General features: G+C 47.0%; 1 protein-coding gene across 7 annotated transcripts in view; it reads right to left on the reverse strand.

The window, feature by feature from the left end:
• Positions 1-23381, reverse strand: part of Csgalnact1 (chondroitin sulfate N-acetylgalactosaminyltransferase 1) — a 329616-nt gene that overhangs the window by 288560 nt on the left and 17675 nt on the right. The window contains exon 1 of one of the 7 annotated variants that reach the window (XM_075986917.1): positions 16276-16423. The exons of 5 other annotated variants lie outside the window; for them this stretch is intronic. The gene's annotated coding sequence lies outside the window, so the exon portion shown is untranslated. Of the gene's footprint in view, positions 1-15037; positions 15076-16275; positions 16424-23381 lie in introns of those variants that run through there. One more of the 7 variants, XM_075986919.1, reaches the window with a different exon arrangement.

The raw sequence follows: 23381 nt of genomic DNA on the forward strand, positions 1-23381 counted from the left end.
AACTTAAAAGGTTACCAAGAGAGATGGGAGCCCAGAGACAGGCCGAGGCTGGAAATACCTACCTGGCCTCCAGACACCATTCTGTGAGTGCATTTGAACATGTACTTTTAATTTAAATCTTGGCATTTTGGTTTGTTCTTGTCATTGCTGCTGTTGTTGTCTGAGGCAGAGTCACACATACCCCATGCCATCCTCAAACATACTATGTAGCTAAATTGTATGTACCTCGAATTGGGCGTATCACCACCCAGGTTCCATGACGTCAGGGACTAAACCAGAACTTTATGCCAAGCAGCTCTCTGCCCACTGAACTACATCCAAGCCCTGTGTTTGTACAACTGCAGCGATCTGTCCAATCAGAACACCAAGAGCAGCTCACCGCTCCGAACTTCCCTTGTGCACCGACATTGTATGGTTTGGGAATGAGGCTAGGACCACACAGTGAACACACTTAACTCAGGCTCTTAGTCCCCAGGACCCGAGTCCCTGAGCCAGTTCAGCCAGAGCCCCAGTAACTTATGTAGTGACCATACTGTTACAATTTGATTTTTGGCCCCAGTCAAACACAGCCTGATACAAGACAGGCACCAAGCATTCCTATGACCAAGAAGCCCAACAAGTGTGCCCATTCGCACATCTGCTACGGCCACCCTCCCACGCCAAGGCTTGCACTTGACGATGTATGTCTGCACACCTTCCCCTTGGAATGCTAGAGCTCGCTGCCGAGAGTTCTAATCTGCCATGTCTAAAGGTCAGAAGCAACATGCTTCCTATCTTCTATCCACTTCCTGTTTAAAGAGTAGACACCTAAGACTGAGGTTAAAACTGGTGTGTACAGTCCCCACCCTGTGTCCACATGAAATGCGTGGCTACTGTGGCGTAAGAACCAGATGGTGAACTTTCTTTCTTTTATTCCTACAATCTATGTGCTGCTTCTATTCCGTGTGCAGCCATCATCACGTGGGATGTTTAGCAAACCTCAGAACCAACCCTTCTGACCATGTCAGCTTATTTACCTGAAAACATCCAGGCTACTTAGCCATCTCTAAACTTACCCAGTTCCTCTCGTGACTTGCCACCCCACCTCACCCCACCTCACCCCACCTCACCCCACCTCACCCCACCCCACCCCATCTCATCCCACCCCACCCCACCTCACCCCACCCCACCCCACCCCACCCCACCTCACCCCACCCCACCCCACGCCACCCCACCCCACCTCACCCCACCTCACCCCACCCCACCCCACCCCACCCCACCCCACCCCACCTCACCCCACCCCACCCCACCCCACCACACCCCACCCCACCCCACCTCACCCCACCCCACCCCACCCCACCCCACCTCACCCCACCCCACCCCACCCCACCTCACCCCACCTCACCCCACCCCACCCCACCCCACCCCACCTCACCCCACCACACCTCACCTCACCTCACCCCACCTCACCCCACCTCACCCCACCTCACCCCACCTCACCTCACCCCACCCCACCTCACCCCACCCCACCCCACTTCACCCCACCTCACCCCACCCCACCCCACCCCACCCCACCCCACCCCACCCCACCTCACCCCACCTCACCCCACCCCACCCCACCCCACCCCACCTCACCCCACCCCACCCCACCCCACCCCACCTCACCCCACCCCACCTCACCCCACCCCACCCCACCCCACCCCACCTCACCCCACCCCACCCCACCCCACCTCACCCCACCCCACCCCACCCCACCTCACCCCACCTCACCCCACCCCACCCCACCTCACCCCACCTCACCCCACCACACCTCACCCCACCTCACCCCACCTCACCCCACCTCACCTCACCCCACCCCACCTCACCCCACCCCACCCCACCTCACCCCACCTCACCCCACCTCACCCCACCACACCTTACCTCACCTCACCTCACCCCACCTCACCCCACCTCACCCCACCCCACCTCACCCCACCCCACCCCACCCCACCTCACCCCACCCCACCCCGAGACCACACACTACCTGTTTTAGTTACATTTCTATTGCTGTGATAAAAACCATGACCATGTTGTAAAGCAGCTTGGAGAAAAAGGGCTTATTTGACTTCATAGATTATAGTTCCTTATGGAGGAAGTTCAGGGTGGGAACTGGAGGCCGGACTGGAGCAGAGGCCATAAAGGAACACAGCTTATTGACTTGCTCCCCATGGCTTGCCCAGTTTGCTTTCTTACCCAACCCAGGACCACCAGTTCAGGAATGGCACAACCTAGAATGGCCTGAGCCCTCCCACATCAATAATCAATCAAAAAATGCCCAACACATTTGCATTTGCCTATAGACAATTTTTTTCAGTTGAGGTTCCTCTTCCCGAATAACTTTAGTGTGTCAAGGTGATAATAAAACAAACAAACAAACAGATAAAAACCACCAAACAAATAGCATGAACAAGATCAAAACCTATTTATGTCATACCATCTCTGGCACCTCATGTCCTGGATCCCATGAGCCCCTTCAGACCACCGTGAATTTCCTCTGCCTCTTGTATTCCTAGAACCCAAAACCCTTCTTATATCAGGAGCTGTCTCTAGACATTCTGGTTATGAGCAGGATTTCTCTCTGCCTACACAATCTCTCTGGTTGGAGCAGAGTGCACTGTCTCCTGAGCAACTTGCCTTTGGACAAGTTGACATTAAGCTGGATTTCCCCTACGTGAGAACTGCTAGAATGCAAAGAGTTTCACCTTCATCTTCCTCCCAGGAAAGAAAGACCCTGACAGTTCATATTTGTAAGTGAACCTCAGCATCAGTCCTGGCTCATATCATAGCTTTTTCCGTTATTTTCTTTTTGACTCACATGTCTCTCTGGCTTAATATATTTTATCTGGCTATGTTGCTTGTGTTTTTATTTGGACGGAGGGAGGCAGCAGGAGAAGGCCCCATTCATTCCTAATCATTCCTGGCACAGACAGCGTTTTAGTCCCTGGATGCAAAGCTGGCAAGACAGAGCCTCACTTGCCGGTGTTTGTTGTTACAGAAGGAGATGCCTGGAAGCATGCACAGCTCTGGCCATCACTGTCATGACGAGCCAAGACTCCCAGGACCTTTGTACAACTGCCTGTGTGTATCTGAGCGAATTCGTGTGCGAGCGTGCTACACACTGCTAGACGCCCACACCGTGTTTTCCTTCCTTCTTTACCAAGAGAAATGCATCTTTGCTCCAGGTAGCAATGTATCCTTTTAAAAAGAAAATATACAGAAGGGTCAGGGAGATGGTTGATTGTGTCAAGCAGCCACTGCAGCAAGTGTGGGGACTGCAGCTCACAGCCCCAGCACCCAGGCAAACGCACGGTGAGTCTGACAGCGCCTCTGAAACCCAGCGCTCGAGAGGCTAAGACTCGATCCGTAGAGAGAATGACTAGCCAGTGTAACAAATAAGCCAGCTCTGAGCTCTAGTGAGGGCCCGTGATTTAACGTATAAAGTGGAGAGTGCATGCTACATCAGCCTCTGGCATCCCACACATACACATGTACATGGATGCAGATGCAGCCACATATTCATGTACCCACAAACACGCAGACTCGCTTTCACATACATACACACAGGCACACACAACACACATATGCAAGAATGTAAAAATGAATAAAATAGTAACAACAATGATCACTTCCTTTCCTCAGGTGAGATTGGTCTGTCAAGGAGGATGGTCTGCAGAAGCCTTCTTTTCGGGACCTTCAAACGAAGTCATTGTTCTTATAAATGGTGGCTATCGGTGTGCCAAAAATTTAAAAATCTGAAATGCTCCAAAATCCTAAAGCTTTTTAAGCCATGAACAGATGTGACATGAGCATAAAACTTCACACCAGACCTACGTGACAAGTCACAGTCCAAAAAAAAAAAAAACCAAACCAAGCTTGAAACAATGCAGTCATTATTCTGGATGAGAAAGCAATCTCCTGGGCATTCATGACTGCAATTTATATTTTCTGCTCACCTCCAGATTCCCCCAACGTCCATACACATGCACACCCACAAAAGGAATAAAATGGCGCGTGTTCAGGACCGTATGACAACACCAGGTTCCTCCCAGTATTCCACACAAGGCCAGACTCCACGTCCAACACTCACAGGATTGTTTGGCTTGCTTTGCTTTGGACATACATAGTCCCTCTTCTAGGATGTGAGGACGTTATTGAAAATCTGGCTGAGCACATGGCTCAGTTGGTAAGGTACCTCACTCACAAATGTGAGATCCTGAATTCAGATAAAGCTAGGTGTGGTGGCACACTTCTACCACCTGGACACTATAGAGCAAAGGTGGATTCTCGGCACAGAGCTCACTGCCCAGGCAACCTAAGTCCATTAGTAAACTCTGGTGAGAAACCCTGTCTCAAAGGACAAGATGGAGGACTGGCAAGATGGCTCAGTGGTTAAAGATGATGCCGAGTCAGACAATCAGATCCTCAGGAACCACAGGGTGAAAAGAGAGACCCGACTCCCACAAGCTATCTGCTGACTTTTACACACACACAATACATGCACTTATATAATAAATGGAATTTTTAAGAAATAAGGTTGAAGATAGTTGAAGATACTCAACATCAGCCTGCAGTCTTCACACACATACACATTCATACACACACAAATAGATATATACACACATACCATGTGCACACAGGACAAATGCAAATACAAAGGTATTAATTAATTGATCAAAATATGCAACTATTCCAAAGTCTAAAACAAGCTAAACCTGAACTATTTCTGCTCTTTTATATTTTGGATAAAGGATACACGTCCTGTGATAAGAACACAGGCACTGGTCTGTGCCTCCTCGCTTCACGGTTTCCCTTCTCAGTACCTGGGAGGTGGACGTAAGGACAGGAGGACAAGGGCCGCATTGTAAGCCTGGGGATGTCATAGAAGGCAGAGCAAATGAATAAAGGATCTCAGGACCCTGATAATGTGGAAAAACTGCTTCACTGGTGCCAGGCCACCACCCAGTGTCCCCCAAAGTCAGGGATTTCCACCAAGTGTTTAGAATTTAGCATTGTACACAATTGGCGTCCATCCCTAGCGATGATGGGGTCGGTGCTTACTAATGAGCAAGGTAAACAAGATGTGATCCGAGCCTATAACAGCCATCATTTATGAAGGGAGATAAAAACGCTCAAGAGTAATTTTCATAATTCTAAACGTAACGTGACAGGTGTGTGAGCCATAACTGGGGTGATCAAGGGGGACTAGAAGAGGGAGCAATGATATGGAGTTAAAAGCGTTTAAATTGGGCCACATGGCACTAAAATACCGCGTTTGCCCCACCTGGAGAGACGCTGTGCAGGCTTCGAGGATAAATCTCTGCGGGTAGTTAATGCTGTACTCACTGCAGATCTCAGGGAGGACTGTCAAGCAGTTATCATTCTTGGCATGGCGCTGGAGAGAGCAGCTGGGCCAGATGTGGGCACGGGATTATTTCATTTTGATTCCCTCTCCCTAACCTTCCTCTCCCTTCTTTTTGAAGAACATCACACACATGTGTTCTTGGAGGCTTTCTCCCTAAGGGATGCTGGTGCTGCTGGCTTATGCCTCAAGGGACCCTGGGCAGAGCAGCCTCACACAGCAGGCTTAAAGTTTAAACCATTCAATCAAACCTTTGATACGGGTTCTGGGCCCAGGACCTGTATTGAATGGGCCTGTTTTGATGAGAAGAGCAGCTAGCTGTGAGAAGAGACCTCCATCCAGACCTCAGACCCCCAAACCTCATGACCTAGAATGGCTACCCAGAGGACCTGCACAGCCAAGAAAACACACAGCACTTCAAAGCAGTTTTTCTGGTCCACAGCAGGCCAACATGGGAAATGTGGGTCATCACATACATCAATCAAACAGTGCGGCCAGCCACTCCCCACTCTGCTTGCCACCCTACAAAAGCCCCCATTGGGTTGTCCATTCAAGGCTGGCACTCAAGAGCAATGTGGGGGATAGTTGCCATATCTTCCTCTCGTAGGAAATAGATCATTATGGCCCATTTTTACTATGAGGTATATTTAGAGAGTACACTAGAAAACCACAAATAAGCAGGGGCAGCAGGCCCCCGTCTATCCTAGCTAACAGCTGGTGCCTGCTTGTCGTCAAGCGCTCAGTTCTTTCTGGATGGGAAGTTAGAGACAGTCAGAGCGACTGAGTGCACACATCGGAAAAGGAGGGAGCCTCAAACCCCGGGATACTCATTAGATAAGCCTTTTTGTCCTGAACCAAAAGACGGGAAAGCTGGGGAGAGGGCATCCCTAGACACAGGGATTATACCTCCTTGAACGGCTCAGGCAACGAGGAATTCAGGGAGCAGGGAAATGAAATCAGGAGGGAAAAAAAAACAAAAAAACTCCATTGCTTTGTACAACATCAGCATGCCAGCCATTTTTGCCTTTTGACCAGGCTGACCCCTGGCATCTTCAGCCGTTGAAATAAATCTGCACCTTCTTCAATACTCTGACTTCCCAGAACCATAACTATAAAGTGAGGATTATAGCTTCTCACTGTCCGCCTTAGGCCTTGCTTGCTGACCAACATTCCAAAGCCTGCTGCTGGCTGAATGCTGGCCTCTTTTCCTCTCAGACTCCAAGGCCCCGCTCACCAGTCACTTAAGGGAAGGAGCCAAACTCACGTTCCACTGAAACCCCACAGACTTCAAAGCAGAATGCCCCTGCCGCCAGAACCCATATGAGTCTACATCATGGCTCTGGGTGGGGGGGGGGCTGGGTTGCTTTCACCAGGCCCAGGCCCCCAAAGTGTCAGGCTGTCAACCCTTCCTTCCCCCTCAAAGATGGGTGCACCTGCCACAGACTCGGGCTGCCTATGCTGGTCTGCAGCCTTTCTTCAAAGGTTTCTTGGTCTTGCCTGGAAATAACACCCCCAAGACCATGCCCTGAGGACATGCAGTTCACACCTGAGCTCCCGCCAGAATCTGAAGCCCTGTGCCTATCCTGATTCATGGACTTCAGTCAATATGTATAAAAACCATCATTCTCCCTGCAAAATCAATGACTGCCAAAAATGCTTTTACCTTAACCAAATGGACTATAATAAGTTAACTGAATTCATGTCTGTGATCTCAAAGGTTAAATTTGAAACTAGAACCATATCTTTTTATCATAACACATAGTCAAGAAGCATCATGCAGCGCGTGGAAAACACATTTCTGTCTAATGTGATGAGCTTCAAACATAAATTAATATATGCAAACTAGTTTTGCTTATTTACTTTGCAAAAAGTCAATATTTCCGTGAAGCATTAAATTTATCCCTTGGCACATTAGTTTCAAAAGAAAACATCATGGCTATAGAAACAAATTTCCTGATACGCGTAAGTTGAAGAAATGCAGATTTAAAATGTTACAGTTAGCGGTCTGCAGACACTGGCTACCAGTAGAAAGTAACTCTTGAATGCAGAAAAAGACAGAACTTCCATATTGATTTTTTTACCCATAATTAATTGAGTTGATTAATTGAGTTTGCCTTAAGTTCAGTTCAATGAAGCAATTTGCTTACATTTCAAATGGGTTTAAAATGAGTATTTATTTATCTACTTATTTCATAATTAGATGTGAAAAGAACATAAAAACCAAGAAGGCAGCAAAAATAATATAGCCTTAGGCAGCTTTGCCTGCCATGTTAACTATTATTTTCCCAGGAAGATGAAGCACAGTGCCTGGGATACAGAAGGTCTTAATTGATATTTTATATAGGTAAACAAATCAATTATTTGATTAACTGCTTGCAATATCTTATGATGCCCTTAGCCAATTAAAATAATAATAGCAGCTGACATTTACTCCAGACATTTACTGCTTCTAAATGCTGTTCACAGGTAAGGAAACGGGGCCTGAGAAGGTTCAGCTTAAGAGCCCGGAGCTACACGAGTGTCTCAGTTGGGGTTTCTATTGCTGCGATTAAACATCATAAGCAAATCAACTCGAAGAGAAAAGGTTGTGTTCAGTTAGCCTTTCCACGTCACGGTCTGTCAGTCCGTCGTTGGGGGACGTCAGAGCAAGAACTCCAGGCGGAAGCCATGGAAAAACTCTGATACCGGCTTTCTCCTCATGACTTGTTCAGCCTGCTTGCCTACACAGCTCCCAGAGAGGGAACCACCCATGGCGGCCTGGGCCCTCCCATATCAACCATTAATCAAGAAAAAGCTCCACGGGCCAGTTGGATGGGGACGTCTTCTCAATTAAGGTTCCCACTTCCCAAATGACCTAAAGTGTCAAGTCTACAAAAAAGCCAATCAAGACAGTAGATGGCAGGGCCAAAAATACAAATTCTGGCATAGCTACAAAGCTGGCCAGCCTTACTTGCGCAGTTGATTCTCCAGCCTAGGCCACGGCTGACGGCTGGAACATATGCAGATAGGTACCTATAGCTACCTGACAGAATCTGGTCTTCTGCCTAGCATCAGACTCTAAGGTCCTGAGGGATTTCTCACAGTCAAGAGACAAGGTGGAACACTGGCCCTGTGTTCTCCACAATTCAAAATTGTCACTCAGCATTTGAGTCTGGCTTCCACGAGAACGCCAACTCTTTATGTGGTAAATAACGTCACAGGGGCATCGTCTCCCCCTTGCAGGATCTGCAGCGTGGGAAAGCAAGTAAATACCAGGATATTGTCCGGGAAAGAAGAACAAGGGTAGGTGCAGCCATTCCACACATCTCAAAACAACTAGACTATGGGGGTTTTATTGGCTGCCCCTATTTGCTACCGGCTTCTACTCCGAGGACAAAAACTAGATGGGATATTCCAACCTCTGAGAACTGAATGATTTCGTCGTCTCTATTTTAGAAAATGCCCATCTCCGTGCATGTCAATCTGTGTGCATGTCCGTCTGTGCGCATGTCCATCTGTGCGCAAGTCCATTTTGCGCATGTCCATCTCTGTGCATGTCCATCTCTGTGCATGTCCGTCTGTGCGCATGTCCGTCTGTGCGCATGTCCGTCTGTGTGCATGTCCATCTCTGCGCATGTCCGTCTGTGCGCATGTACATCTGTGCATGTCCATCTGTGCGCATGTCCGTCTGTGCGCATGTCCGTCTGTGTGCATGTCCATCTCTGCGCATGTCCATCTGTGCGCATGTCCATCTGTGCGCATGTCCATCTGTGCGCATGTCCATCTGTGCGCATGTCCATCTGTGCATGTCCATCTGTGCGCATGTCCATCTGTGCATGTCCATCTATGCGCATGTCCATCTCTGTGCATGTCCATGTGTGCGCATGTCCGTCTGTGCGCATGTCCGTCTGTGTGCATGTCCATCTCTGCGCATGTCCATCTGTGCGCATGTCCATCTGTGCGCATGTCCATCTGTGCGCAAGTCCATCTATGCATGTCCATCTGTGCGCATGTCCATCTGTGCGCAAGTCCATCTGTGCATGTCCATCTGTGCACAAGTCCATCTGTGCATGTCCGTCTGTGCGCATGTCCATCTGTGTGCATGTCCATCTGTGTGCATGTCCATCTGTGCGCATGTCCATCTGTGCGCATGTCCATCTGTGCATGTCCATCTGTGCGCATGTCCGTCTGTGCGCATGTCCATCTGTGTGCATGTCCATCTGTGCGCATGTCCATCTGTGCGCATGTCCATCTGTGCATGTCCATCTGTGCATGTCCATCTGTGCGCATGTCCGTCTGTGCGCATGTCCATCTGTGTGCATGTCCATCTGTGCGCATGTCCGTCTGTGCGCATGTCCATCTGTGTGCATGTCCATCTGTGCGCATGTCCATCTGTGCATGTCCATCTGTGCATGTCCATCTGTGTGCATGTCCATCTGTGCGCAAGTCCATCTGTGCATGTCCGTCTGTGCGCATGTCCATCTGTGTGCATGTCCATCTGTGCGCATGTCCATCTGTGCGCATGTCCATCTGTGCGCATGTCCATCTGTGCGCATGTCCACTTGTGCATGTCCATCTGTGCGCATGTCCGTCTGTGCGCATGTCCATCTGTGTGCATGTCCATCTGTGCGCATGTCCATCTGTGCGCATGTCCGTCTGTACATGTCCATCTGTGCGCATGTCCGTCTGTGCATGTCCATCTGTGCATGTCCATCTGTGCGCATGTCCATCTGTGCGCATGTCCGTCTGTGCGCATGTCCATCTGTGCGCATGTCCGTCTGTGCGCATGTCCATCTGTGCGCATGTCCGTCTGTGCATGTCCATCTGTGCGCATGTCGGTCTGTGCATGTCCATCTGTGCATGTCCATCTGTGCGCATGTTTATCTGTGCGCATGTCCATCTGTGCGCATGTCCATCTGTGCATGTCCATCTGTGCGCATGTCCATCTGTGCGCATGTCCATCTGTGCGCATGTCCATCTGTGCGCATGTCCATCTGTGCGCATGTCCATCTGTGCATGTCCATCTCTGTGCATGTCCATCGGTGCATGTCCATCTGTGCGCATGTCCATCTGTGCTTGTCCATCTGTGCATGTCCATCTGTGCGCATGTCCATCTGTGCATGTCCATCTCTGTGCATGTCCATCTGTGCGCATGTCCCTCTGTGCGCATGTCCATCTGTGCGCATGTCCATCTGTGCGCATGTCCATCTGTGCGTGTGCATGTCCATCTGTGCGCATGTCCATCTGTGTGCATGTCCATCTGTGCATGTCCGTCTGTGCGCATGTCCGTCTGTGTGCATGTCCGTCTGTGCGCATGTCCATCTGTGCATGTCCATCTGTGTGCATGTCCATCTGTGTGCATGTCCATCTGTGTGCATGTCCATCTGTGTGCATGTCCGTCTGTGCGCATGTCCATCTCTGCCCATGTCCGTCTGTGCGCATATCCATCTGTGCATGTCCATCTGTGCGCATGTACATCTCTGCGCATGTCCATCTGTGCGCATGTCCGTCTGTGCGCATGTCCGTCTGTGCGCATGTCCGTCTGTGCGCATGTCCATCTGTGTGCATGTCCATCTGTGCATGTCCATCTCTGTGCATGTCCATCTGTGCGCATGTCCATCTGTGCGCAAGTCCATTTTGCGCATGTCCATCTCTGTGCATGTCCGTCTATGCGCATGTCCATCTGTGCGCATGTCCGTCTGTGCGCATGTCCGTCTATGCGCATGTCCTTCTGTACGCATGTCCGTCTATGCGCATGTCCATCTCTGTGCATGTCCATGTGTGCGCATGTCCATCTCTGTGCATGTCCGTCTATGTGCATGTCCATCTGTGCGCAAGTCCATTTTGCGCATGTCCATCTCTGTGCATGTCCGTCTATGTGCATGTCCATCTCTGTGCATGTCCATGTGTGTGCATGTCCATCTCTGTGCATGTCCATCTGTGCGCATGTCCATCTGTGCGCAAGTCCATTTTGCGCATGTCCATCTCTGTGCATGTCCGTCTATGCGCATGTCCATGTGTGCGCATGTCCATCTCTGTGCATGTCCGTCTATGTGCATGTCCTTCTGTGCGCATGTCCGTCTATGTGCATGTCCTTCTGTGCGCATGTCCGTCTGTGCGCATGTCCTTCTGTGCGCATGTCCGTCTGTGCGCATGTCCTTCTGTGCGCATGTCCATCTGTGCGCATGTCCTTCTGTGTGCATGTCCTTCTGTGCGCATGTCCATGTGTGCGCATGTCCATCTCTGTGCATGTCCGTCTATGCGCATGTCCATCTGTGTGCATGTCCGTCTATGTGCATGTCCTTCTGTGCGCATGTCCGTCTCTGTGCATGTCCATGTGTGTGCATGTCCATCTGTGTGCATGTCCGTCTATGCGCATGTCCATCTGTGTGCATGTCCATCTGTGCGCATGTCCTTCTGTGCGCATGTTCATCTACATACAAATCCATCTTTGTATATATCCATCTAGCCATCTAATTGGGTTCCTCTCACGTCCATGTTCTAGAACCCTCTTTAGAAATAGAGAGATGTTCTGGACTCTGATACAAAAGCAGAATGGATTAAGATTAATATTTAAAATCAAGGACTGGGAGATAGCCCAGCAGGTAAAGCACACACCACACAGGCATGAGAACAGGAGTCCAAGCCCCAGTGCTCACATGAAAGTGTTCACAGTGGTGCGCGCTTGCAATCACACCACTGGAAAGGCAGAGGAAAGATTTTCTGCAGCTCCCAGGCCAGCCAGCCTTGACAAAGGTGAGCCCCAAACAAACTGTCTCAAAAACTGGGTAGAGAAATCTTCAGGAGTGACACCAGAGGTTGACCTCTGGCCTCCACATGCACACACGGACCCAAACTCACATATGTACCTGCACACATGCACAGATGTGCACCCGTGTACACACACACACAGAGTTCAAGGTCAATCTAATTTCCCTTATTTGCAAGTCCTGATAATTGGGAGAGGGTTTTATATAATTCCAAAGAGCTGAAAACAACATCATATGTGTTTAATACCTTAACAGCTAATGATAGAGAAGTGGTTCAAAATTGGGAAATTGTTAACGGGATGACCATTAGAAAGGCATCATTATTGCCTGGTTCACTGAGAGGTGAAGATTGTTAATGGGATGGCCACTGGAAAGGCGTCATTATTGCTTAGCTCAATAAGCGGTGTCTTGCTTTTATGCTTTCTGAATGCAAGCGTTACACTGTAAATGGTGTACATACACGTTTACCTATAAACCACAAGACCTGGTACCTATTACTTCTCAGGTCATCCAGAGTAGACAGTGAAACAGGACATAAAATTCAGTGTCACCACTGAAAGAATGCCACCAGGATAAAGAAAAAACATGAAGGCCGGGAAGACAGTGAGCCAGCAAGCTCGCTCTTTGATGAAGGAATGCAGAGGTCATAGCTAGCTCCTTACACACTGCGACTTTCTTTTTGGAAAAAGCTTCCTCCCCTGAAAAGTTTATAATTATTTTAATGATACAGTTGCATGGTACCTTACATGAGAAAATTCTAAAAACACTCTGGAAAGTTCAAATGGCTATATTAGGAGCCATAAACAGTCCTGGCTCCATATTTAAGTGGAAATATAAATATTTAGTTTGAAATAGATCTCTAGCCTATACTTTCTCTTGTAACCAGAGTCTATCTTTAACAAGAGGCATTTTTTTTTTCAAACAATAGGACTTAAGAACACAATGCAGTCTCTTTGTTTGGGGCAAGGGCTCAAATCCCCCATTTAAAAAACTGTAAAATTTCCTGGCTGTTTGTGCCTAATGTAGGATTTCACTGGGTAGCCTTCACAGGTTTGCCTTGGACTCACAAAGCTCCTGTCTTGGCCTCCTCGCTGCTAGAAGTATAAGCTCACAGCACTACCACACCTGATCTAAAAAGGGGTTTCTGCATATGCCCCAGTCACCTGACCGAGAGTTGCCCAGGGATAAGACAGCCACTATCCAACAGCACTCCTGGGTTAATTTCCATCTGCTTGGCATCTTAAAAACAAAGTAACATGGACCATCTTGTAATTCTGGAGGCCGGAAGTCCTAGGAGGGTCTCACTCTCTGAGCTAGATTTCCCTTCTGACCCCTGGAAGAGGAACCCAGTCGTTCTCTTGCTATTTATGAGAAAATAACTATTTTAACAAATATGAAATAGAAATTTAATCTAATATTGCAAAACCACTTCCATGAAATTAATAAAATACTCTTTTCAGGGAAGGAAGCTTTTCCCTTTGCGTATGTTGAGAATGCACGGGTGGACACAGTGACCAAGTGCCACCACGAGGGAGAAGTAGCTGCCAGCATTTTTTTATTTGCTGAACATTCTTGGAACAAGATCCTCTGTGTGCCCAGCCTGGGCCATGCACTCATTTGGAGGATAAGAAGGAACCAACTCCTGCTTCTCCATTCTGCTAGACCCCGCCGGACAGTGGAGAGACTTCGTTCCCCTGACAGAAACTGAATATTTGAGGAGAAGGAGATGATTGACAGTTCTAAGACTCAAGTCCTTAGCAGTAGAATTGTGTGAGTTTTACTTCCATTTTATGAGTTCCTATTTTCTTCCAGGTTTCTTGTAAGTGACAATAGGTTATTTTTACCAAGATAGACATAGTCTCCTTTCCTTCACACACAGTAGAGACTGCTGGTTACCCACTTCACTCTGCTTTCCCTAACACCATGAGAGAGAAGTTCGTGCTACAGCATTACTGATGCAATCACCAGAATGACATTCCTGACAAATTCAGAGATGTCCCCACGCTCCCGCACTGGAGGCAGCTAAAGTCATAATTCCATCCTGTCTCAGGTTCTGTGAGTGTAAGCCTGACCCTTAATCTTATTTGCACAGGCTCGTTCTAATCTGAGCACACACGTACACACACACAGACCCTCATTGATTCAGGCGCCACTTGCTCATTCAGTTCAGCCCGCAATTTGGAACTTGGTAGAAGGAAGTACCATCCATTCACAAAAGAGACACGTCACAAGCTGCATAAACGGCGGCTTGCTAGTTCATTTCTTGAATGTTAATGCTTTCTCAGAATTTTAGGTATGTATTACTGCACTATGGGAAGAAAAAAAGCCAACCTTTCCTCACCCCTGGAAGATGTAGCTATCTCGCCAGCGAGAATCCTGGGCCATTCAAGGTGAGATGGAAGAGAATGGAAGTAAAAACACAATCAACTCCAAGCAAGAGACCTGATTGCTAAAGAGCCTTGAGGTGCAGAATACATTCCTAAAAACTTTACCAAGGAAAATGGTAATTTTCTTTTTTTTTTAATTTATTTATTTATTAGGTAATTTTCTTTTAGCTACTTCTCTTTTGGTTTTCGGTTGGTTGGTTTGGCTTGGTTTAGTTTTTAGCTGATAGACTTCCCAAAGGCAACGAATACAATCCCTCTCTTTATCTCTGCCAAGAAAACCCAAGGACATTTCCGCAACAGTATAAGCCAGACACATGACTCACTACGTCCTTTGAAGTCTATCACTATGGCAAAGACAGCCAATGGAAAAAGCAAGGCCTTTGGGTGTGATAAGCCAAGGAGGGCTAACAAGAAGGAGCTCAGAGCTCACTCTCTGGGCTCATTCCTTTGCTTGCTTCTCACCCGCTCACTTGAAAGTTTGCAGACGGCGCCTTTGCGGGAATTGTTACCTGCTCCGTACTCACCTCGCTGCTGCTCCGTTCTCTCCAGCACAGTTTAAGATCAGCAAGTGAAAGCAGAGGAATCACACGGAATGGCTCTGTGTTAAGCCACCCAGACTCAGAAAGGCCTGGCTCATAAAGTAGTGAGTTTGCTGACTCCTGGAGTGTTCAGGCACAAATGGGGGCGACCTGGGCTGCTGTGGAGACTTCAAGTACCAGATGGCCAGCTAGACTAGAAACAGACTCCATCCATCTGGGAAGCCTCAGACTTTGTCACCACACATCATAGACTTTCACTCAACCCATTCCAAGCTACGATGTCTGTTTTCTGGAGTCAGCCCATAGGATGAAGACTTTGAGAGGAATGAACTATCCCCTTCCTGGTCCTCTCTCCCGTTCACCCAGAGAAGAATGCTAAGGGGATCCCTAGCTTCACACACTTGGCATTACTTAGAAGAAAGGGCTGACTACAGTCCCTGGAAGAACGTCACAGTCTCCATAACGGCAGAGCACCAGCTCCAGGACAGGAAGCTTCGTTTCCTCGTTCCCCCAAAACCTCTCTCCATCAATACAGGACAAAGAAGGCAGAGAAAATGGACCTGGGAAAGAAAAGATGCTTCAAGATCCAGTTGGCGTTTCTCTTTGACTGTTAGCCAAGAACTTCATCAAACTAACCAAATCAGGGATTACTCCCTTTTCTGAAGAGTACCTCCAACAAGAATGTTACAAGTAGGCCACACTTGCTTAAAGCTGAAACCTCTGTGACCTTGCCAACACTTTTCTCCCGTCCCCAGACCTGAACAATGTACCTCATAACCCTCGGGACAGTTTATCTACATAAGAGCTTCTACTAGATAAGGAAAGCCAGTCAACCAGCTCACTTAACACCCAACCTCTGCTTAATCGGCTGAACCTGGTTGTAAAATGTGTTGGGTGAACAATGAGACTTCAAAAGCCATAAAATGCTACAGCTGTTGTTAAGACACTTGAGTACATCCCTCTGTCTCAGCACCCACACTTAAAGTGAGTGCTGTCTCCTTGTCTTGCCATTATGTACTGTGTTCTACTCTGCTTCCTACTAACTCTCAAAGAAATTCCTTGCTGAAGCATCGTCAAAATCCTTGGCTTGGCCTACCAACTTACAACTGTAATCCCAGCACTTGAGAGGCTACAGCAGGAGGATAACTATGAGTTCAAGGCAAGCCTAGACTTAAAGAATGAGACCCTTTTGCAAAAAAAAAAAATGAAATAAATATCCTCACCAGACCAAAAGGCTTCAAAGGGAGGCAGGGCACTTCTCAGAATCAACAGGTGACCATATCAGGCTGTGTCCCTTGCTGACACTCACAAGCAGGAGACGTCAGGGTGTAAGCAGGAACAGGGGGTGGGGTCACCTGTAGTTTCTTCCGTGTACACAGGAGGTAAAGTCCAAAAGAATAATTGCCCATAGGGCTCATAAAACAGATCAGCCATCAAAGTCTTCAAAATCCTGCAGCGTCACAGAAAATGGCAAGACCTTTAACCTTATCCTAGCTCCTGATGGCACAGAGGACAGAAAAGGGACAGCACACGCCTTGAAAATGAAAAAATAAAATAAAATAACCTACACTAAGTGTCCCCACGCTTCCTGTTTCAAAATCTCACCGTCATTACTCTTTCTGAAGCCCAGCTTCCTGACCAACCAAAGGACAATGGTGGCAAACACTGAACAAATCCTAGAAGTTAGGTCACATGACCCATATGCCATTTGAGCCTGGAAAAAAAATGCAGCCGCTAAGGGAATTCACACACCTGCATGCATCTTGCCAAGCCACCAAGAAAGAAACCGCTTACACCAGTTACTGGAAACATTCTGTGGCGTAAAACCTGTGTGTGCTAAGATCAGAGTCGTAATATCTAAGCAGGATGCTATTCGGAACAGACTTTTAAATATAGCCAACTCAAAGATAAGCAAAACAAGAAAAATGTCTACGGTGAGCTCCCAGGCAGGAATAAGTAGGTCACTGTGCTCAGCACGGTGCTGTCTGTTTGTGCATGCTAAGTCATGGATGGCTCCCAGTGAACCAAACAACCCAGGCCCAAGGACTGGAGCAAAATGATCCTGAATGGTCCCTGACTGTCTTCCTAGAACCAAGTGTGCTTTAACAATGCCCAGGGGTTTAGTCGGCCAGTAACGCTGACATAATTCTCCTGTGTCCCGTCAAACAGAAATCTTGCAAATCAGAATGCAACCTGCAGGCCAAGCTTCCCCCAGCCATGGATCCCCAGACTGATGGGTAGCTTTCACCAGCCCTGCTTTCTGTGTCACCAGGACGGCTGGTAATGTCCAGGGAGCAGAGACAAGAATGACTCGAGGCATTGGGGAATGGAGAACTAACTTTGGCAGGAACCCCCTCTATGAGATAGGTCTCCTCCACAGGGGTGTGGAGAGGATCCCCTGTGAGCATTTAAAAAACGGGTGAGGAGCTAAGAGGTGGTTCAGCAGGCATCTGAACACTGGTGCTTTTCCAGAGGACCTGGGTTCGATTCCAAGCACTCCCTGGGTGCCTCGCCAGCACCTGTAATTCCAGTTCTAGGTGATACAATGCCCTCCTCTGACTCGGTCAGAGGACTGTATTCTATTGTATTGTATTGTTGTCAGAGGCATTGTATATCCATAGACCTATACTCAGGTTAAAACATTATATGCAAAAAATAAAATTAAAGAAACCTTCCATTTGAAAATATGGGTGAGTTTGTTTTGTTTCAAGTGTGATTTTATTTGTTAATAAATTTGTTTTATTTGGGCTTTTAAAAACATATTAGACATATTTTATTAAAATAAAAATGTTTAAAGCTCCTGCTTAAGTTTTACTTGTTTTTTAAAAAAGATTTATTTATTATGTACACAGTGCATTCGTGTGTATCTCCATGATAGAAGAGGGTATCAGATCTCATTATAGATGGTTGTGAGCCACTATGTGGTTGCCAGGAATTGAACTCAGGACTCCTGTAAGAGCAGCCAGTGCTCCTAACCTCTGGGTCATAGCAACTATTGGTATTTTCCTGTTCATAGCTGTAATTTTATATTAAGAGCTCAGGCAGCCAGGGATATATCTCTGATATAGACTTTGCCTAGCATGCACAAGGCCTTAGGGTGATTCCCCAGGACCACAAAAAAATACAACTAGAAAATAAATTAAAATCAAGGAAAAATTGAGCAGTCAGGCTCTATCAAACTCCGACCTGCATCTTAGCTATGTCTAGTAGGGGTTTTGATGGCTATAACGTGTGGACAGTACATAGAGAACAATACTGCTTCTGGAAATGTGTATGGTCACCAGATGCTTTCCTACAGTCAGTTCTAAGTTTTCTGGCTTAAAAGAATCAGGTACTGTGAGTGAACCCTGAAGTATTAATCCACTGTCTTGACTTGGTTCTCTTCTTCTAGACATGAATGTGCTGGAGCCGCTATGAACTAGCATAATGCTAATTGTATTTCTCAAGCTGCTTTTGATGGATGCTTCCTAAGAACAAAAACCTGCGCTCGAAACACTGCTTTTAATTTCCTGTTATCTGCAGGGGTGAAGAGTTCTTAATGGGATTCCTGCAACAAAATACATCCACTTAAAATCAATAAATGTCAGCTATGGTAAACGTCATTTATCAGCTGCCGTAAAGCACATCCCAGAACCGGTAGCTGGATTCAAAACCCATCTCTTGGAAATGGGAACACGCAAACAAACTCTGACTCGCTAGTGATTGACCCTTCACTTGATATTATGTCTTCTCCAGTGTCTGGAAATTTCAAAAGCAGTTGTGCCTTCATAAGACTTCTGCACCAACAAGGACTTGTCCCATAGCAGCAGCTCGATGTGTGCGTGTGCACATGTGCATGTGTGTATGTGTGCATGTGTATGTGTGCGTGTGCGTGTGCGTGTGTGTGTGTGTGTGTGTGATGAGACTTCTTTCCTGCACCAACAAGGACTTGTCCCATAGCGGCAGCTCAATGTGTGCGTGTGCACATGTGCAAGTGTGTATGTGTGCATGTGTGTATGTGTGCATGTGTATGTGTGCGTGTGTGTGTGTGTGTGTGTGTGTGATGAGACTTCTTTCCTGCACCAACAAGGACTTGTCCCATAGCAGCAATTTGATGTGTGTGCTGCAGGGTGGGTAATGTGTGGGAGTGGGCGTGTGTGTATTTGTGTGAGAATGTGCATGTATGCGTGTGTGCATTGTGGGAGTGTGTGTCAATTGTGTGTTTGTGTATGTGTGTGATATGTTAAAAGAACAAACAGGTAAAATAGTATTAAAGTCCATGACTTCACAATAAGTCTGGAATAATGGATCAAACAATGCAAGAACTTTATGTTTGATGACTGTGATCAGATGACAGCGTAATCGATGACTGTAAACGATGTCACAGGTTTGGCTGGCCCGTCACCTTAGCCTGTGGAGTGAGCTCCAGGTTAGTGAGAGATGTTCTCAAATGTCAAGGCTGTCCTCTGATCTTCACATGCATGTGCACCCATGTGTGTGTGCATATGTAATGAAATATTCACTAATGCACTATCTTATAACTTTGATGAAAATTTGTTATTGCCAATTTATCCATTTTAAAAGTAAAACAAGTAGTCATCACAAATTCATTTTGGAAAAAGAGGCAGATAAAATGTAAACTAGGAGTCTGGTGGTGGTGGCGCACACCTTTAATCCCAGCACTCAGGAGGCAGAGGCAGGCGGATCTCTGTGAGTTCGAGGCCAGCCTGGTCTAAAAGAACTAGTTTCAGGACAGGCTCAAAGCTACACAGAGAAACTCTGTATAGGGGGCGGGGGGGAGAGAAACTAGGAGATGTGATGCATATACTTTCAAATGTTCCCAAAGTACCCCGTTCTTCTGTTGAAGGCCACTCCAGCAGTGCTGAACAGGGAAGGGTGTGTGAGCATCAACAGCTAATTGGATAAAGAATAGAAATTCGGGGTAGACAAGCAAACATTCAACTATCCATCCAACTCCTAGGTTCTGAAATGCCTTCATGACAGCCGTCAGTGAGTGTGAGAGAGATATACATATAATCCAATCTGTATACTTTTAGCCCAACACCTTTGCCATTTGGCACATGCTCCCTGCAGTCCGCTTCCACTCTATGACCACATCTCTGGCCCACAAGCCACCCATTGTCCCTGTGAAATTCTGCTTAAGTAAAAAAGAGTTCCCATTATTTCCCATTTCAAAACCTGGTGCTTTCCACTAGAAAGAATAAATCAATTCCATCTTTAGGCTAACTACCAAATCAAACCCCATTGTCTCAAACTCTCAGTTCGGAGGCAGCAGCTGGATGGCACGTGAAGCTGGATGCCGATATGGATGATCACCAACCTCCTCCCACAGTCCTGAAGACGGAACTTTAATCACGAAGTAACAATGGTGCTGCACAACATACTGTGTGTGCTGAACAGCCTACATCCTTCTGCCGACAGAGAAGCATCCTGTGCTCAATTATGCTTGTCAGTTTACGCACCTGCATGCATGCTGACGTTTAGCAACAATACAATATGACGTGAGACTTCTATCCAGTGCTTCCCTCCTGTGAGCAAGCACTGAGCTTTATTTGTTGTCACTAACGACCATCAGTTTCAAGTTATTTTGATGCACCCGGAAGTACCTGGGGAGGAACCTCAGCTATCGCTCTAATATACCTTGCATCAGTAGAACAGTGTGCATGCCCCCAATCCGAAGGGCACATGCAAGCCATGCAGGAGGCCTGGATGTCTCTAAATAGTACCCACAGTCCATTCCACTGGAACCAGACCAGGGCCCATCTGCCCACCCCTGCAGTTGCTTCTGGGACCTCACACTCAGGTGACAGCCTGGGAGCTCAGAATGACGACCACCTGAAATCCAACTGTCAGTGTCCTTTCTAACTCAGTGTCAACATTCATTTCTATAGTGAAAAGTTTTCTCTATCAGAAAGAGATGGAAAGTATCAAAAGTTGCAGGCCCTGCCCCACACAGGAAAGCCTCACCTTGGTACCAACTGTTAAACTAAATGAAATCTGGACTCAAGCTATCTCCATACTGTGAGTCACTGTGCTGCCATGGCAACCTCCTATTGAAACAAACTGCAGCCCAACTTAAGGGTGATTCTAGCAGCAAATAGCTGGGTCCCAGGAAATCATGGCTCCTGAGCTTAAGCCATTTACAGAGAGCCGAACAATCAGACACCCTGAGCTATAAGCACCTAAGCCCTTCCTGAATGTCACCTCTCTCTTGCTTTGAGCATTGCTGGGTGGAGCTCTTTGAATCTAAACTAATCCAGGAGGATGACTGACTCAGAATAATTCTTTGTTCAGATAAAGCAAGCGACCCTCTCTCGATGAGTGTTCCTTTTGACTCAGCGCTGGAGAGGTCACAAGGATACCTGAGGAAGTAAATGCACAGAATCCCACTGCCAGTGGTTTGGCAGACGAGACAGCCGAAAACGATCTGTACAAAATACCAAATTACCAAAGTTTTGAAACACACATTCTACATATGATAATAATGAATATCTAAATTGTAGTATTATTACAGGAAAATCTGAAGATCTTCAGAGCCCCAAACAATAGCAAGGCAAGGGTCTAAAGAGGTATTAGAACTGGGTTAGCTACTGGGGCGTGTGCCACTCTTAGAGCCTAGACATCTATTTCAGTGAGTCAGGAATAGGAGATAGGAGACAATACCTTTGTCACACACTAGGTCTACAGGCTGCCAAAGGGATCCCATGCGTAGAACCCTTCCCCAAAGATGCAGTGTTAAGAACTGAGCTAGAAAAATATGGCTTATGTGAAAAAAGTAGAATATTGCATAGTTCAACTATGTCTCTGGGTATAAAAGTGAGAAGACGACCTCCCTCAATGCCTAGAGAGCTCCTTCCAAGAGCGACGGCCTGCCATTGACCCAGTGTCACTCCATATAGCAAAGATTTTGCTCTGAAGGACGTTTGAAAGTCATAATGCAGTTTTCTGCTTCTATAACAAAGAAGCCAAGGCCGGGCAGTTGTAAAGGAAAAACAGTCATCTAGCTTATGGTTTCGGAGGCTGAAAACTCACAATTAGACAGCCTCGGGTGCTCTGCCTCTGGCAGGACCATGTTGGCTGAGCTACAGTGTGGCAGAGGGAAGGAAGGGGAAGGGCCACATTAGAAGAATCCAAACGTATGTGACCTAAATGGGAGAACTTCTTTGGTGCCTAGTTCAAGGGAATACAGTCCATCCTGGGGGAAGGCATGGAAAAGCAGCTGGCTCCGCAGAGACAGGAGCTTAGAGCTGCCCCTTCTCATGGACCGGTGCGTGGGTCAGGAAGCTGACAACACGGGTCAGAAGCAGGAGATGGTTATAAGCCTCAAAGCTCACCCCCAGTAAGCCACTGCTGCTAACCAGGCCAAATGTCATAAAACAGCTGCGATCCAAATCACAAGCCTGTGGGGGCAGTCCACATTCAAATCATAGCTAGTTTGCTGCTAACAGGCTCTCGATATAAGAACCTTGAGATAATATATCAGAAGTGTAAACACCCCAGAATATCTGAAATGCAAGAACGGTGAGTGAGTGAAAACACGTGAATGCACACGCGCGCGCACGCGTGCGCACACACACATGCATGCACACACATGCACACACGCACACACACACAAATGTAGCAGATACGTATAAATGTTCACTATAAAATACAATAGCCCCAATATGTAAATTTTGTAGGACAAAAAACACTGTTAAGTGATAAACAGTTAGGGATCATATTTTTTTTTAATATTCTGTATTGGTTTTTAGGAAGAGGCACCAGGATGAGGTCAAATTTGATGGCTTACACGTGTGATCCCAGCAATTGCGAGACAAGAGGACTACTGCCAGCCAGTTCAAGTCAAGCCTGGTTCTCATAGCTAGTTCCAGGCGATTCAGGCTGTGTGGCAAAACCCTGTCATATGAAGAAAAAAAGGGAGGTTGGGGCTAGAGGTGATCCTGGTTAATAATTTTATTAGCATCAAAAACATGTGGGAAATATTCTACAAGATAAACTAAAGACATGGAGACTAAAACATGTGGCTTGTGGAAACTGTACAATATCAAGAGGGAATGAGGGAAGAGGAAGAGAAAGGGGAGGGAATCAAGGGGAAAGAAGAAGAGAAACTGCATCTGGTCAACCCTCTCAATGTAAGTAAATACCCCTGTGAGCCCTGACTTCAGCAGATACTGCTTGAGATAACTAACAAAAGTGTAAATCTCTGGTTATCATCAGGCTATTTTTAAAGGATACTTATTAAAATTAACTGTTAAAATTGTATGGTAGCAGTATGTTGAGTTAGAAAGTTAAAATACTACTGGCAGTGCCTGTCCCCCTTGATAAACCA

Source organism: Microtus pennsylvanicus, chromosome 9, assembly GCF_037038515.1.
Source record: "Microtus pennsylvanicus isolate mMicPen1 chromosome 9, mMicPen1.hap1, whole genome shotgun sequence".
NCBI classification, from domain to species: Eukaryota; Metazoa; Chordata; class Mammalia; order Rodentia; family Cricetidae; genus Microtus; species Microtus pennsylvanicus.